The sequence below is a fragment of the Centropristis striata genome, chromosome 5 (assembly GCF_030273125.1).
Source record: "Centropristis striata isolate RG_2023a ecotype Rhode Island chromosome 5, C.striata_1.0, whole genome shotgun sequence".
Lineage (NCBI taxonomy): Eukaryota > Metazoa > Chordata > Actinopteri > Perciformes > Serranidae > Centropristis > Centropristis striata.
In genome coordinates, this window is record NC_081521.1 from 31,791,986 (window position 1) to 31,808,349 (window position 16,364).

General features: G+C 40.1%; 1 protein-coding gene across 1 annotated transcript in view; it reads left to right on the plus strand.

The window, feature by feature from the left end:
- The first annotated feature begins 212 nt into the window (after nt 1-212).
- camkvl (CaM kinase-like vesicle-associated, like) overlaps nt 213-16,364 on the plus strand; it is a 37,493-nt gene continuing 21,341 nt past the window's right edge. Inside the window, exon 1 of the mRNA XM_059334130.1 lies at nt 213-416. The gene's annotated coding sequence lies outside the window, so the exon portion shown is untranslated. The remainder of the gene's footprint in view (nt 417-16,364) is intronic.

The window sequence follows — 16,364 nt, forward strand, 5'->3', positions numbered from 1 at the left end:
CACATTTGGGCCTCCAGCAGCCTTTAATAATGATCTCACATTATTCAAATATGCCCACCTGCTAGGCACTGAGACAGAGAGAGGGAGAGAGAGAGATAGGGAGAGGGAGAGATGAAAGATTATTTATTTCTCATGGGTGGGAGACAGTGAGTGAGTGAGAGTGAGTGGGAGGGAGGGCGGCAGTCAGAAACAAGCAAACTAATTCTCACCGAAGAACAGACAGTCGTGCCAGAGCAGGAGCTGCGGTTAGTTCACCTCTCTGACGCTCCTTGCACATCAACAAAGAAACATTATTAGTAGGTTTTTTTATTTCTTCTTCCTTGCGCCTAGCACTAAGTAGGACCAGAGTTTCCATTTTGGATAGGGGGTGCTGCAAACACACGCACCCACACTTCTCCAAGCCGCGACAACTCAAGGTAAGGCACGCTGAGGGCTGTAAACTCAAAGCGTGGTGAATTCATTTCGCTTTAACAACTCGACTTGAATCCCCGCTGGCGATAGATAAGAAGCCGATAAAGAGACAAAATGTTTTCAGCCGCGCTGCTTCTTCTTGTTCTTGTTCTTCTGCTGGTGACGATGCGCGCTGTGCGGCCAACGCGCGTAAAACAGCTGCAGTGATAATCTCTCAAACTGGCACAGAGAAAGCAGAAAAGTGTCTGTCTGCTCATCGTGCCAACATAAAGTTAAACGAGATGCAGTCTGTGATATGTAGAACCGACCAAATTACCGTATGCCTGTGAAAACGGTCTGTAGTCATCAGGGGAGCGAATGTAACGAACTTATTTTCATCCTTATTGCAGAAGAAACTGAATTTTTACAATGTTTCTACAACGCACAGGCTTTCTGTGCAGAATTACAGTAAAAAATGGTTTCATGAGGGAAGTCACTCACACTTAATGGGTGGGTTTCAATATGTACAGCTCCTCATCAAAGTGTAATATTACAGTTAACTGGTCCACTAAAAGTACCCATTTCGTCTTATTTTGAAATTCTCCCAGCAGAGTTACTGTCTGTGTCTGTTCTAGTTTTGAAGAATAAATATGAGTGCCCTCTAAAGTCAATGCAAAGGAAGGCGTTCACATTTCCCCCCTCACACCTTCTTCCCTCGCTGCATGAATCTGTGAAGCTGCATCCAGCTTTGGCTTTTTCCAGTTACTCACTTGTTAATTATGCATTAAACAGTCCAGAACCATCCGCCTATACTTCACTTTCTCTATACTAGGTCAGCATATTGACTGCATGACTTGATGTTGAAATAAAGGCTGATGCTATTAGGCTTTAATGGGCATTTGAAATAACTGATAGCTCAAATGTTGAAAGAGAGGATGCTGGTGATGTACAGTATGATAAGAGCATCGCTATAGTGGCAGCTGAGGTATCAAAAGTGATTAAGTGTTTATCAAAAAAACAACAGAGATTATATCATATTTCACTTTTTTTGCTATGAAAGCAGAGTCCACCCCCTGCTGGCCTCATTAACTTGCTGTATATGAGCTTGTGCAATTTGATAAACGAGGAGAGCAGCAGAGAGAAGAGAAAACATCACAGAAAAAACGAGCGTAGACTACTACACTACTGCACCCCAGAGAGAGACTAAAGGAGGTTGCTGAACTAAGAGAGCGAACAAAGTGGCTGAGGAAAGGAGGCTGGGGATGACAAAAGGGGGGCACACCGAGAAAAAAATGTGGTCGCTCGCAGATTCGTCTCATTTGACTTGAGAGAGAGTTGTGTGCTCTGTGTTTCCCGACACAGTCGCTTTGGATGGGGAAGAAAAACTCGCTCTGATTTTATGTAACAACACGGTGTGAAGAAGCTTCTATCAGACAACATTTCTCTCACAGTCACACCTGTCTGCTGAGCTGTCAGCCTCACAACTGTCTGAACTTACCTGTTCAGCTATCTATCTATCTATCTATCTATCTATCTATCTATCTATCTATCTATCTATCTATCTATCTATCTATCTATCTATTCATCCATCCATCCATCCATCCATTTATCTATTCTGTCTTATGTAGCTGTTGTCCTGTAAGCCAACCTGTAAGCTGCAGTATTTTATGTTAGAACTCATCTCTCGAGACCTCATTTAGAGTTTGTGGAAAAGGCTGCAGCCTAAGGGACAAAAAGCTTTCAAATCATTTGTGTGCTTTTTCATTGTGTACTGTACTGTTCATGAAAAAAAACTGGTTATCCTTGGATTTCACTGGACAAGCCAGATATCAGACAAGCCAACACACCATGCACGTAATCAAACACAGGTGTTTTCAGTGATAAACTGCATGTGTGAGTTCAGGTGTGCATGCACTGTATGTTTTGTAGTCGCCAGCTACCTTTTTTTTTTGTTGGTGAGATTGGAAAATGCAGCTCAGGTTTTAACCTTCATCCGCACAGTTAAGTCGGATGCCTTTTTAAAAGTCTGGAACTCATTTTTGGAGATTTTCAGCAGGCTGACCTATGATTTGTACTCAGTTAGAAGCATTTCGAGGCTGAATTATATCAGCAGCATATCAAAGGATAAAGGAATGGATTTGTAAATAATCTTCAAGTTTAAATTATAATTTAGATAAATGAGATAGATAAGCTTGCAGTTTTATGCTACTGTTTGAGCAAACATTTGAGTCGAAATTGAAATCTGATTGCTTTTGTTCTGCTTTTGTTGTTTGGTATTGTTTGCTTGGTTGTGTAGTTGCTTGATTTTTCCATCTGAAAAACAAAAAGAAAACTGATTTCAATTAAATTTGATGGAAAGTCACTGTAAACCATGGGCCAAAGATTATTTTCTTGGGTGGGATCCAGGTGTGGAACAATGAAATGTTTTGAACAAAGACAGTCTTGTACATGTATCACATGATTGGTTATAACTAGAAATTCACAATATGGATTTTTCAGCCAATATGATCACTGATTACTTCACATTTTTGTATTTTAAAAAGAACTAAATAACCTGTTATTTAAGCACATCTATAGGTAAGAAAGGCTAAGATGTAGTGAGCAAAAATGGATAGTTTTAGAACCAAATCAAACCGACATCATTATCAAGACAACAAAAGAAAGACAAGTTCAAACTTTTTTTTTAACTCACTTCGTTATTAAGTTCAAACTCTTTAAATGTATTTTTTCTAGTAAAGCACATCAAAGAACTTCACAAACAAACGTTGTCTTTTATTGAGCATTTTGCCAAAGTATTCAAATGAAATGCTTTGACATAATCTGTCAAATCAGACGTGTCAATGTACAACATATTACAGTTTTTCTCAGTCGCTTTGGTACATTTCTCAAACCAGAATTGAAATTCTCCAAACAAAGCAATTTGTCATTCTTTTGAACACATCGCAAATGCTTTGAACTTCTTGCAAATGATAATGTACAGTTGTCTGCTGTCTACAAAATAAGTTGCTCATGTCATGTTGCTCAAAATTTATTATACTGGTTCTCTATTGAAAAGTCTTACCCCCCCAAACATCATTAGTTCTTTACATCAATCATTACATGCAAAATGGTTAAATCGTCATAATCTGGCAAGCATATTTTATAGAAGGAATGCATCCTTTTTGCATTTTCAATCATTATCGTCAAAATCTCAGAAAATCTTACAGACTAAACTGTTGTATTGACAACATTAAGTATTTCCACTATCTTGTAAACAATAACACGAGGACTTGATATTCTGATGTCACTGACATGTTTATTGACATAAATATTTACTTTCCAGAGATATACTAAGAATTTTGAGGAAGTTATGGGTTTCTGCAGGTAATCCGATGTGTGGTGCTGTTTGTACAAAATGTACCAAAGCAGCTGAGAAAAACTGAATACTCAATACAAATATAAAGCCTTTTATAGACTGAAGGTTCACTGATCGGTAATGCTGTTGAACAAGTCGAGCATCAACAGTAAGTTATTCCGCTGACTTGCATATCAGTTTTACATAGTTTTAATTTACCAGCAGGGTGGATTTATGCAGTGGATAGAAAAATGCTGACATGATCACATAATCAGAGATCTATAATCCTATAGTTCACATCTCCACTGTTTGAACTCAATTAAATGGAAGAGTGAGTTTTGACTGCTTCCACCAGTCACTCGTGGTCGCTTTTATTGATTACTGAACAGTTCGTCGAGGGTGAAGAATGTAGTTATTGCAGAACTGATCGAATAAAAGTAGGTTTCAAGTAATGCCTTTATGATGGAGAAACAGAAGAAAAGATGAGGATGGAAGGGACGAATGGTGCTCATGTTTACAGTAACATTGGTGGTATCGATCAGCCCACATATTTCTCTGAGTTGACTCACTGCAGTCTGAACAGAGCGGTTGGAGGAAATGTTCTATTTAAAACAGATATATAAAAAAAATGAATATTTCTTGTTAAAAAATATTGGTTAATGATAATGAGAAAGAGGGCAGGATATCCGACCCCAGCCCAGTGGATAAAAGCCATTTTTACAGATTTATGATTTAATCAATAGGATATTTAATACCAGGTTATGCTGGTGCAATGCGTGCATCAATATCCCATTACAATGGGATGTAGTGCTGTAATAGCTGATAACAGTGGATGTAGTGAACGCCCTTTGATCTTGTACAGTTGATGGTGAATGTTTCCCACTGAGTTTCTACTGCTGAGACACAGAAAACGGAGTCTTTGCCGCAATCTGCAACCACCATGTCCACAACCACAGATTTTCCCTCACAGCAGCCAGGATAGGTTACAGATGGCGGCTGTAGGGGATTAAGAGGTGCATCGATCCATCAACATGACTTTTCGAACCCTCTGTGTAATGTGACACAGTGTCCGCTCCCTGCCGCCAAATTTGGTGGGAAGTAATGATCTTTATGTGCCCCAGGTGCTCGAATATAATGCTGTTTTTGACAAAGACTTGGCAAACATTGGCCGAGCTGAAAACATTAAGGTGGAGAGGATGAAAGTGGTGGTTAGACAGTGGAGCCATCAGTGTAAAAATAAAAAAATCCAGTCAAAACCACTCCACACTTATTTACACACACATTACCACCTATGTTACATAAAGATCAGCTTCAGGATAAACTGCACACACAGCATATGTTTTTTTTTTCCCTTAACTGAGTTTGGTGCCAGAGGTTTCTAATGTCCTGCCCTCCTTGCTCATCTTCTGCCTTCCTGCTCTCACACACTCCCATCTCATCTGCTCCGTCTCCTCCAGCTGAGCCTTCTGTCCCCTGGTGAACCCCAACACGCTTTCTGTCTCAGCAACATTAGCATGTTTTGTTTTTTCAACTATAGTGCACATTAAGTCATCTATTTAGTATTTTTTTTTGCGATAATGTATCTTTATAAATGCATGTTTAATGTGTTACACAACTTACTGTAACAGAGATTGTGTATAACCGTAGTATCACCAAGTACAACTGACTCAGTCGAGGTGGTGGCACACCACTCGAGGTATGAAAAAAAAGCTAATTGGCATTACTAAAATTCAAAGTTTCATGTATTTTTATTGTACTAGGCAGTCAGTGGCCTAGAGGCCAGATTATTCAGTGGTGTGTAAAAGGATGTCAATTAAATGCAGAGGTTAAATTTCCCCCGTTGTGGGACTACTAAAATAATATCTTAATTGTAATTTAATCGTCAAATAATAAGCAAGCCAAATAAGATTGGCTTGCTTTTTATCTATTTTACCAGACAATCAGGATTTCTAAATGATTATTTTGCATATTACTTAGACATAGACATGATGAATGGGAGTGGTAAATTAATATAAGTGGAGTTAAAATTGTAAATTTGCAAAATGATTCCCCAATTACGCCATGCAAGACAACATTTGACTACAGTTGTCTGGAAGTATTTCTGGTAAAAGTGGTATACAAGTCTTAACACGATAGCTCATGTTGCGCTTGACCTTCCCTTACTGCACTAAAGAGCAGCCATTGTATAGCTGCATTGTGATTGTAGAGTATACAATATTCTGTAGTACATTTGAAAGCCACTGCACTTTCCCAATATTTCATAAAACAATATGACAGTTAAAGCTACAAATCATTTACAATGGCAGGAATCCCAGATCGAGGTCACTGCCAAAATTTTATCAACTGATCTTTGGGCCAGGGATCTGTTCACCAAATTTCAGCCAAATTCATTTGTAACTTTTTGAAATATTTTGGAGAGAGACAAAGATGGGAGAACACATGCACGAACCAACTTCACTGGCAGACGTACTGAAAGAACTTCAGCATGTGTTACTACACAAACACACAGAGACATCAGCGGCTCTTTCACACAAACCGTAAATGTGTGTTTTGTACTGTTGCGTTGGGACAATAAACTGCACAGCCAAACTGGAGAGAAACGGCAAAATCACAAACTGATTAAAGCAATGAATCAAATTCTACCAATAAGCCTGGTACCTACAAGCAACGTGTACCAACACTACACAGCGAGGGAGGAATTACTAAACTCATGAAATCTTCATTATCACAGCTCAGGCCATGGCTGTTTTTCACAACGAACTGCATGCACATGGGTATCCGAGCACAATTTACTGAGCAGTGAGACTCACAGCTCTACATGATATTAGGAAAATATGTTTCCAATCATTTTTATCCTGACTAATGCTTTGTTTTAGAGGGTGAGTGTAGAAAGCAAATGTCAATGAAACTCCCACAATATTGCTTTCTTTCCACTTGAAAGGTTGAAATAAATAACAGCGTGAATACTTTTTAGGCATACGTATGTTGCTTCATTTTACACTCATGGAATCTATTCAAGTCACCCTAAATCTCATTTATACTGAATTGCTTTCCAGCTTTTCAAAAGTTCACGTAAAAATTGCGTTGATGTGCAACATAGCTATTGATTGCTGACCTTTTCTCAAAGGAGTATGTCTTCTGCTCTGAAACCTACAGAGTCGAAGATTACAAAAGACAGACGAGAGATTCTTCCATAGCCGGGAGTTTAGAGGCAGCTTAATCATACAGATAAAAGATTTGTTTTTTTCTCCCTGCACTTTGTTGTAGGATACTGAATTAACCAGCATTCAAGGCCTTGTAAATACATATGTGGGGAGAAACAATGAATTAGTAATGAGTTATCCTATCCCCATGGCTCTCTAGTGTGAGAGGAAAGAGAGAAAGACTCGAAGCGACAGAGGAACAGGGAGGGGTAGAAAGACAAGATAGATTAGAAGGAAAAAGAGCAATGGAGATCGAGAGACAGAAAGAGTACTTCATTAAAGTGGCATTCATTACCCGAGCCTGTATATGCTGTCCTCTCTGTCTCTACGTCCTCATCTGTCATTTCTCCATCTCCTCTTCCTCTTCCTCCTCTTCATTTTTTCACCTCTTTTTCTCTGTCACCTTTCTCTTTCCTCTCAGGCCATCTCTCACATCCCCTTGCCCCTGCCTTATCAATTTTTCTCCACCTCTCTTTATTTATCTCTGCCATTCGACTGTTGTGTGGATGACTGCAGTGGCCTTTTGGAGGAGAGAAATTAGGAACAGAGAGAGGAGGCAGTGAAACCATCCTGACGTAGTTTTCCTTCCTCCAAATAGCCCTCTGGAGGCCAGGCAGCCTACTCTAACATACTCCACCTGGCCCAATTTCACGTTATCTGAGTCCACTCACCTGTTAATTGGGGTTTTTCCTCATGCTGGTCCAGACTGAACAAGGCTAAATTTGGAAATGTTGGCTGTCTCGACTTGCCGTTTCTTTGAGCTCAGCAAAAAAGTGTGGCTAAAACTGGGCTAGAATCTGGGCCAAGAAACTGTAGCTAGGACACGGATCAGACAAATTGACATAAAAGGTACAAATGAAGCCCATAAATACTATACACATAACTAAGTGTGATGCTGCTCGCGGTTCTAAGGATGACGATTTAAAAAATAAATAATAGATGGACAGAAGTAATTTTAACTTAAGCATCAATGCTATCTTCATAGCAGTCACTTATTGCTTGCTCGTTATATTCGTCATTGGGATTTATCATTTGTTCTTCCTCCACCAGCCCCGGCTACATCACCCCTTATGTAACACCCCAAGCTGTTATAAAGATGGATCCAACAAGCCACTGCTTTATAAGGCCTTCAACTGTGGCTCCCTATCGGATCATAACCATGGCTGCCAAAACTACTACCCCTCATCTTCTGGTAGCCGTTCCCCTGAACAGCGATATAATGTAGCGAAGGAAGGCTAAGGACAGCTGCAGCACAGCACTTTTTAATTGAAAACAATTATGGTAGGGACTTTGCACCAGAGGGAATGGTTAGTGTTGAAGGAGACAGATACAGGCAATTAAACATGCTGGGAAAATAAGGTACATTTGAAATGCTTTTTCTCATTGGGCCAGCAGGAAAGTGTCAAGTGTCTCCACTTTCTCCAACCCTGGTTGAATGCATGGATGGGTTCAACAGATGAATACGGTCCTTTTTGCAATGCTGCTTCAAGAAGCAAATAGGAATCAGGAAGAGTTTCTGAGCTGCAGAGAGTTCAGAGGCTAAAATTCTCTGTCCGCTCTGTAGCAAAGACAACCTCAGAGAAGAGGAGATAGAGGGGGGAAAGAAAAAGAGGTCAGAACTGATCCGGATTTATTGGCTCAGCTGGTCATAAAGGAGGCTTTATCCTCACATTGCATTATGCAAGCCAAGATCTCTGCTAGCTACAGGTGAAGGATGACTGCAGACACAGATTCTCTCAGTCTCTCTGTCTCTTTCTCGCCTCCCTCCCTCCTTACTCTCTGTATATTTCTCTCTCTCTTCTCAGGATGGATGAGTTTAATACTGAGGTGGTTAGAAACAAAGGCAGATTACCTCACTGAAGTGCATTCTTTACTCTGTCTGCCTCATGGAATAAAAATCATCTCCTTCTCGTCCTTCACAGATCCTGCAACATCTCCTCCATTTCCTTACCCTCTGGCTTGTGCCTTTTCTTCACTTCCCCTCTCCTCTCTTCTCTTCTTTCTCACTCGCACCGCATTGATTGCTTAAATGCATCTAGCCTTCTCATAAGAGATACCTTTTGAAAGGTATAAACACTAATGGATATGCTCAGTGTCAATGACTTTCTCTCATTCCTTTATTTATTTTCTCACTTTATGCCAGATGCTAGTACAAACAGTACCAGCCCTGTCTTAGGCACCTCAGGCAGGATTGAAAAAAGCTTCCAAGACAGAAAACATGGTCTTCTCTGAAAATCCTGTCTTTTAAGAAAAGACCAAAATAGAACTACTATCTGGTGCAGCACGGGATAGTACAGTAGGTTTCACTCATTCATGAATCACAAACTCATAAATTCACAGTTTCATTGATGAAGGGGCGTAAGGTAGTTACAATGGGTCTCCAGTGTTCCCTACTATGATGGGTCCTAGTGAACACTAGTTATGAATCACACGCACAAACCATTAAGCGTATATATATTTTATCAATAATGTGTTGGACTGATGATGACACACTAGTTTGCGCTCTCAGTTGAGTAATTGAATATATCATCATGTTTGATGGATAATTCACTAGCAAAAGTGTGTCAGGCCATCTATATGCTCTCATTTGAGGAGACATGGTTCTGGAAGTTGCGAAACAAGTATTGGTTGTGGATCTGGATTGTGTGGGGTATGAGGATATAACCATTCCAGTCTACCTCATCAAAAAAAAGAGCTAGAAAAGCAATAGTAAGAAAAAAATGGCAAGAAAAAGCAGCTAAATAGGAGAAAAGCTGGAGCATGCTCTGGCTTTGCTCTGACCTGGTTCCAGTTAATCCGCCTACTTTACACGATGAACATTACCTCCACACTGTATTTATAGAGCCTTTTGCTGTGTATTTCTGTGCGTAAGCCGATGTGTATATGAATGTGATTTTTTTTTTATGTGGCCATGACTGTAGAGTAAATGCATTAGTCAATGTCATATAGGGGCAGGAGGTCTGATAGCACAGTGTGAGGGGGGAAAAGGACCAATTTTTAAACCTCTGTTTGCAAAAAGCTATCCTAAAGCCTGAATGTTGGAGCCATTGAAGCAGAACCATATGATACAGATCATCTTCCATAAAACCTCTAAACTGAAAATGTCCAACTTCTCTCTCAACATCATAATGTGATTTAACATTTCATCATTGACTTTGACAACAAAACATTGAACTTTATAGAGGGGCATGCTTTGGGGCATGCTTTTTTGATTGACAGGTGTCTTAGGCTACATTCAGACCACCTTTGGATGTGCATGGGAAAATTAAGCTCATTCATTTGAATGAGGCCGGTCTGGCAAGTGCAGAGGGCTGAGGCAAAAGAAAATAATTGTCTAGCAAAAAAGACGAACCTAGCTAATTTTTTGCAGCAATGCAATGTGACATCACACAGCAAAAAATTACTTTAGCCAGTCACATAGCATTTCTCCTGTTAAATTATTATACGTACATCCACAGTGTCCACTCATGACAGCTATTGCACGATAGATCAAGGTTCTGTTTTGGCGACTCAAGGCACCTATTCAGGGAAAGATTATTATTCTGATATCCTTTATAAACAAGACTGGCCATGTTAGCAGCTCTGTAAGGCTGCACATAGGCACAGTGGTGCTTTAAGCCAAATGCTAATGTCAGCATGTTTACATTTGCTGATTCACTCATAACACAAACTACAGCTGAGTCTGATAGGAATGTAAAATTAGAAAGACTTACTTTTCCAGAAAGCTGGTCAAAAATGTTTTGGAGATATTAATGAGAAGATGTGACATTTCATTGGGAGGCTGGCCTGATTTTTTGAAACACATTTCATGGCAATCCATCCAATAGTTAGCTAATATAGACATTTCACTGAAAACTCTAAATGTCAATCTCATGGTGATGCTTGATGAAAACTCTGAAGATCACCAAAGTGAGTGGGATAGTAGGAGAACCATGAATGTCTGTACAAAATGTTGTGCCAGTCCATCCAATATGTGCCGAGATATTTCAGTCTGAGACAAAGTGGTTGACTGACTGACATTGCCATCCCGCTGTTGGGTGTGTGTGTGTGTGTGTGTGTGGCTAAAAAGTCAACATTGACTGAATCACAAGATGAGCCATGTTGACTTATTTTTCAGTGTTTTTCCTTTTTTTTTTTTTTTTAACCTTACCTTAAAAGTGCTGTAAACGGCATTCAGAATATTAACAAAGCAGTAAACAAGTATTTACTATGTAGGTCCCTGATGTCAAAGTCCTGTCCTTCACTGTATATGCCTATGCACACTCCTCAGCAATCAAGTAGTCTCTTTGTCAGCTGAGCTAGATTTATGCTAAATGTATGCAAATGTATCCAAATTTATGCTCTTACGTCTATTTTACAAATAGTAGTTGTACTTTTTGTGTTTGACATTGGACAATGATGACATATCATTATGAGTCACTCTTCAGGATAGGGAGATTAACTCACCACTTAAATTAAATCTCTTCCTGCCAACTCTTACCTTGATCAGCAGTCTAGGTATTCAAATGTAAACATCAGAGTAAATACAGAGGAAAAGGTGGAGAAGAGCCTCAGTTACCATCTCAACCACATTTCAAGACCAACGTAGACAAACAAGACCATCTCCTTACATCGGAGAAGGCACTGAGGCAAGCCTGGAAGAAGTGGTGTTGCATAAACTGGTCAACCATCGTGCCTGCAAACGTCCTTTATTTCACCGAAACTTGTCTAAAACCTGGAAAATCGGACAGCGCTGTTCAGCCAGGTGACTCTTCTACAGAACAGCGACAAGAAAAAAGGAGACATGCTTGATGGCGAATAATGCAAGAGTTAAAGGAGCCTAGAGGACTGCATTTCACTGGAGTTGCACCTTTCTTGTGACTAAAAACTGACTGGTTGATTGAAGCAGTTGCACATGACCTTTTGACCCTTAAAGCAATGAGGGGAAAAAAAGACAACTTCCATTTCAGGACCAAAAATTCTTCTTATCATTTTTGATAACCAGAGACCGCTTTCTCTACTCTTAAAATGGCAACACAGAAAAAAATTCTACATAAGCTCACCTCCAGCAGGCTCCACAGGTATACTGGATGCTATAAGGTGTGAGCAGTATACCCACACACTGTTTTAAAAATAGAGAGGGCCTTGACAGTCCTACACAAAGCTTCACAACAGAGACCTCTCTGTTGAAATGGTCTCCAGCCTTATGACTCTTATCCAAAACTTCAATCACTGCTCCTTTCTCCTCCTCTTCTCTGCTCCTCCTCCCTTCTCTTCCTCTCTTCTCTCTCCAGGGAGGGGATTTTGCTTCTATAAGTCTTCTATCACACTGAATATTTCACAAAAGCACTCTCTTTCTCTTAGCGCGTGCACACACACACACACACACACACACACACACAGTGCCGACTTTCTCACGGAAGTGTTCTCACTTTCATTCCCTCACGCTTTTCACATCTGTCATCTTCTATGCTTTGTCTCTGTCTTTCATTCTTCCTTTTTTCTTGTCATCTTCATCTCAATCTTATTCCTCCCTCTGAATGTTGTTCTCTCCTCCTTCCTCTTCACTTTGCTCTCTCCTTCTCACTTACTCTCACCCTCAACCAAAACCTCTTTGCTCCTTCCTCTCTCTCTCTCTCTCTCTCTCTCTCTCTCTCTCTCTCTCTCTCTCTCTCTCTCTCTCTCTCTCTCACACACACACACACACACACACTACCCCCACCCACCCTTTATGCCTTTTCCAGGAATGCATTTGAAATATATAGGTCTTGAAAGCATTGCGCACCTTGTAATCAATACACTGCTTAGCCTTTATGCTATCTTCCTGCTTATCTATAATGCAGAATACACTGAAAAATGTTTTCAGCTGCTCATTAATCCGTTTTTAGTTTAGCTTCATTGCTATAAATTACTTATTTTAAAGGTAACTTCACTCATTAAAGATGACCTAAATGTCCCATAACCATTATTTTACCCTATAGGAGTAGCTTTTATATAGTAATGGCTGAACAGATGACTACTATAGGAAACTGCAGTCCACTAAAGTGTATATATTAAGACATGTTCTGCGAAGCAATTTCCCAGCTAAGTGCATTCATGATGTTAAAAGAGCCAGTGCATCAATGAAGATTCTGTGGGAATTTTACTCGTCTATGAATCATTTATGTAGTACGCAGGATAAGTCTATTTCATACCCTCAGTGTTTGTGTGTCCTGTTCATTCAGCCTGTAGAGTTTTAATAATGTGCTTTTTTTTGTCTCGAAAATTAGATTCTTCATTTCATCATCATTGTTAGTCTACGCTTGCTTACTGCCTGTGTGTGTGTGTGTTTTGCAATGCCTCCGAGGCTCTAATCCAGCTAGAGAGAACAACAATTGCCTCACTAAATTCTCCTAATGCATTTAGAGGCATCTCATGCAGAAAACAGGTGTAATTCCAACCACAATGACCAGACTGCCTCCCTTCTTCTTCTTCCAATTCATCGTCTTTCTCTCATTTACATCACATTACATGCAGACATTTGAAAAGAAGACCCCTTAGAGGAGCTGGTTGATATTTCATACATAGCTACAGTAGATGCTACACAACAGCATACTGTTAAACTACACAGCCCGGAGTGTAGGCACCTGCAGTAGCCTAGGGCTAGTTACACCAGAAGCTACACTCACTGTGGACCTTCCAAACATTTAAGACTGAATGAGGACAGTGAAATCCTAATGTCAGTCACTGTTTGTGTGTATTGCAGGTGTGGACTATCTGGTGGACACCTTTGCATTTCTCTGAAATCATAGTGTAATAGCTACATTATCTCCACATTTTGACAGGATGATGTGTATTTGAAAACAAAAGGGTCACTTTATACTCAAATTTAACAAATGTGTGGATAAAAACAGCAGAGAACCAAACTCACAAAAATGTTGCAGACCTCTGCCAAGGCCAACAGTCCAGTCTTCTTCCATCTAAAAGTCACGACTGAGTGTCTATGAGGTGCTGGCTCACAGCTGCAAAATACAACACGACACGTTGATGGCTGTCTCCATTAAAGAAAATGGATCAGCTGAGCTGTTAAATATTATTAGCAACTAATTTTTTCTATTATTCTCCCAATCCGTGAATGCAGCACAAATGCCCTGTCTTACAATGAAAATGATTGAAAAATAATTTATTTAACAGATACAGATCTGTCTGTCTGATTGGCCCACACCACGACCTTCCAATCTTTTTTATGAAAATTGGGCCAATACCTCACTAAAAGCCTCCTCGGCTGAGGTAATACACACACACACACACACTACACACCGAGGTCTACCCAGTGGCAGTGTTTGCAATGGTGATTTTCAGCAGATACTTCAAAGTAAAAGTCCTTCTAATGTGTGCTTACATGCTTTTGTCTGCCCTTTGGAGTGTCAAAATAAAAGTGAAGACAATGTCCATAGTTGTCTGTATTGTTACCTCTAGCATTTTGTGAAATCAAAACTTTATACCTCCTGTTATCAGTTCACCACAATGTTGATGCTGTCTCATCTTGTGAGGATTTTCTCATGTCAGATTGAAGTTAGACTTCCACTAGACACTCATGATGTGCTTCTTTCTTCAACAGATAGAATTTGGTCATCGCTTTCTAGATGAAGGGTTTGGAAATTGGAATTCTTGATAGGGAGCAGCAATGAGTGGACCACTAGTGCAAAACGGTGGTTAGAAAGTAATTCTCTTTGTGTGTTTGTGTGTGGGGAGGCTCCATCTGAGTGTGATTATGTGCTGCATCCTCCTCTTCATCACTGCTGCTTCTCTCTCTTTTGTGTCTTCATCATCTTTTTCGTCCCTTTTTCCTCAACCACCCCACACCCCCATGTCTCTCTCACTCTACCTTTCCCATGAGACCAAATGACCTCATTTTCATCTCAAGACTTGTGCTTGAGCAGGCTAGTTCTCATCACACACGCAAACATGCACACATTCAGAGGTGCTAGTGCAGAAGTAGCACGATTTGCACATCAGCTGGATATTAGGAATATCTCTCTAAATGCCTCTAAAGTGCTAAAGGTTTTCCTTTCACTTTCCAGTATCTGCCGCAATCCGATATGACTCCTGCTACCAACAGTTCTATATCTAACACCTACATGTGTGCATATAACGGTAACAGCTGTGCCCTTAGTCCCTGTGATGCTTATAAGTCCCTTTTTTTTTAGAACAGAAGTGTGTATGTGCATGTGTGAGGCAGAAGCCTTCAGGGTTCAGGTTTTTGCAGATGTGACATGATAACACAGAGAAGACAACCTCCCACAAACTGACTCTGACCTCAGATAGCAGAGCTGTCCCTTACACACCAAACTCAAAGGCAACTCATTAGAGGATTGTAATGAACAGTTAAATTATGCTGAAAGGGGAAATAAAAAAGCATTTAAAAAATAAACTTGAAAATTCAATTATCTGTCAGCCTTGGGTGCAATCTGGAGAGAATACATTTCTTGTATATGGGTTTCCAAAGGTGAATTAGTGGCTGGTTGAAAGCATTAAATGAGAACATTATTATGCCGAGTACAGAGTTATTCAAAAGCTTCACCATATGAGAAACTTATTTATGACGCTTACTGGAATGAAAGTAAGCTTGCATCAACATCACCAGGCATATGCTGTGCAACAGGTAGTAGTGAAGAACACAGGGTACCAAAACACTTCATTATCTGTGGTGGCTGTATTATAAACTAGTGGAGTCACCAGGATGCTGCTCTGCTCGTGTTGCCTTTTTCTTTTTGCAGTCACTGAAGCAGTTCAAGCTCACGACATGTTGTTTTCAACATTCCCTGCAGAAGTTTTTATTGGCTGAGATTTGCCTAAGTACAGTCAATAAGAATCTCTCCACACCTGTGTGAGTTAGAGGTGTGGTAAGTCGGTAAATTTACTAAGATCTATAACCCTCATCTGGCATCTCAGTCAGTGGAGATGTAACATACCGACTAAACAAAGGCAGGGAGGTTTATTGAGAAGTGGAAGTGAAGGAATGGAGTAAATGTGAGATGGTAGAGTTTACTTTGCTGCTGATAAGTTGCACAACCCGGCTTGGGAGAGACGATGCTTGAGGGTTGTAGCTTGTGTCCGTGTGTTAGATCATGTGTGCATCTGTGTGTGTCTGTCCTTCTTTCACTTTTACTTTGTTTACATGTGCATGCAAACTGAGGTGTGGATTTGAGCCTCTTAATTGAAGTCTAGGTTTTTTGGAGAGGCACTCTGCACAGCGTGTCTAAAGGCCATGTTTGGCCACAAAAGGAATGAATTAATGCAGTCGTGATCAATGGGGATACACACGAGCAAATCCAATGTGTGCATGGGCACACACACATACACACAAATGGATGCTGGGAAAGAAGGTTTTGCAGTTTAATTTATTCTCCAGAGAGGGCAAACCTAACAATGAAACCAGTGGCTAAACACATGTACGTGTGTGTTTGAATTTGTGT